Source organism: Cupressus sempervirens, chromosome 4 (genome assembly GCF_028749045.1).
Source record: "Cupressus sempervirens isolate cs-2001-9-10 chromosome 4, ASM2874904v1, whole genome shotgun sequence".
Classification (NCBI taxonomy): Eukaryota; Viridiplantae; Streptophyta; class Pinopsida; order Cupressales; family Cupressaceae; genus Cupressus; species Cupressus sempervirens.
Window position 1 is genome coordinate 372,578,732 of NC_143121.1, and position 2,377 is coordinate 372,581,108.

At 33.8% G+C, this 2,377-nt stretch overlaps 1 non-coding gene across 1 annotated transcript; it reads left to right on the plus strand.

The window, feature by feature from the left end:
• The first annotated feature begins 1,738 nt into the window (after nt 1-1,738).
• On the plus strand, nt 1,739-1,812 carry TRNAE-UUC (transfer RNA glutamic acid (anticodon UUC)). Its single transcript has one exon. It is a non-coding gene; the product is annotated as a tRNA-Glu (tRNA).
• The last annotated feature ends 565 nt before the right edge of the window (nt 1,813-2,377 follow it).

Sequence of the window (2,377 nt, forward strand, 5' to 3'; positions counted from 1 at the left end):
ATGTGAAGCCAAAGGTTATTCCCATTGGCAATATTGTTACTTGAGAAGGTAAATAGATAAAATGGGGCATTAACCTTATGACCATGCCTAAAAAAGATTAAGCAATAGAAGGTGATAGCTATGATAAATAGTAAACAATCTTTCCAAAGTGAAAAAATTCATGCAAATTAATTATTATGTTACGATATATAAAAATATATATTAAAGACATATTACTCAACCATAATACTTTAATTAATTTTGAAATATATTTTAATAGAAAAAATGCATTAATTATAAAAAGTAACTTCTATAAGATACTATCACATATCATAGAGTACACTTAGTTTATATGACAACTCAAATGAATCACCATATAAGTGTGAAAGAGATAAACACAAAAGTCATAATAAAAGTGAATGATCTTTTTGAAATCTGTCAATCACATTATCGACTTAAAAACAAAAGGTAGTGGCTTTATTACATTAACGATATGACACTATATTCATAAAAGTTTTGACATTGGTGTCATCCAAATTAGCCACAATAAGGCCAACCAACCTCAAGCCATCGATTGAAGGAGCAATTACCTTTTCTTATTTAGCCCTCACTTGTTCATTAACCTCGTGTGGCTTCTCAAAATAATTGCCCTAAGGTGTCATCCAAATTAGCCACAATAAGGCCAACCAACCTCAAGTCATTGATTGAAGGAGCAATTACCTGTTCTTATTTAGCCCTCACTTGTTCATTAACCTCGTGTGGCTTCTCAAAATAATTGCCATAAGATGTCATCCAAATTAGCCACAATAAAGCCAACCAACCTCAAGCTATCGATTGAAGAAGCAATTACCTCTTCTTATTTAGCCCTCACTTTTTCATTAATCTCACGTGGCTTCTCAAAATAATTGCCATAAATATACTAAGTAGTTTAGCTCTCATTGTCATCATACAACATAATATGGTTATGTCATTCCAAACACTAAGCAAAACCAATGTTATCATATCATGGATATGAATAGGATGATCAATTTGAGAGCTTCAGCTGCGGCAGTTGCCCTTACTTTGGCCACGTGTATTGTATGGACTGCCTCTGCCGCAGGAAGCATAGCTGTATACTGGGGCCAAAATGGCGACGAAGCCTCTCTTGCCGACACCTGCTCAAGCGGCAACTTCGAATATGTCATTCTGGCATTTCTATAAATAAGAATACTCCAGGCTGCTAAACTCGGGTTTTAAATTTAGATTTTGCTCTTGGAGTCCATTAAAATAAAGGTTTTTCGCAACTCAAATCAAAGCATGTGAAATTAAGCTCATTTTTAGTATAAGAATTAAGTTTAGTGTGTGATGTTTAAATTATCTGACTAAATTTGACTAAATAATTAGATTTCATATCTTGAAAGAATTGAACTAAGTCAAAATAATGTCAAATTTGTTGAAATAAAAAGGAACTTCTAAGTTGACTTGGAAAATTTATAGATCATAGTGAGAATAAAGCAAATAGAGGTTGTTAGATCAAAATAGAGGTCCCTGGCTGATTAACTATGTACGCTGTATTTTTTGTTGGCAATGAATTGTAGCTGAAAGATGCCAAACGTAGAATAGAATACAAATAGTAATTATTTTCCAGTGGAGATCTCTACAAATTTCTGCAAATAACCTTCAATATCTCTGCAGCCTTATTGAAATCCCCTTTCTCGATCCAAGTCATCATGCATGTTTATCTGATAATCATTCCACGAATTGTCGAAGAAATACAAATTCCGTTGTCGTCTAGTCCGATTAGGATATCTGGCTTTCACCCAGACGACCCGGGTTCAAATCCCGGCAACGGAAATTATTGAAGATTAATGATTTTAAATTAATCTCCCTTTCCAGTACTTTTCTAAAATATTAGGCAAATGAACATGAGGGAAGTTTTCTGAAATATTGTAACATGACGACGGCCGCTTTTTCGTTTTTTTTTAAGGAGAAATGGGTGTCAGCTTTAAATCTTCATTAAAACTTTAACCAGTATTCTTTATTATTTTCGTCCATCAATTTAGCTTTATAATATTGCTACCTTATATTTTGTCACTTGTGATTAATATCAATATATATTAGTGAGTTTATGAATTGAAATTAAGAATCAAATTCCTTGAAGCATTGTTGCTTATGTTGCTCATGTTGAAAAGACATACATTCATATTGGTGATGAGTTAATACAATGTACCGACAAATTTTTAGTCTTACTTTTCTTAACATTAAGATATTCGAATTTTGAGGCACGTGTGGGCCCGTATCGGGTTCCTAAATCTTCAAGTGATGGCCTTCGTTGGTTGGTAGCTCGCAGGCCTCCTGCCTCACTGGGCTGCCTTGCAGGTTTGAACCCTCCATCAAGAAAAAAAATCCCAATGAAACA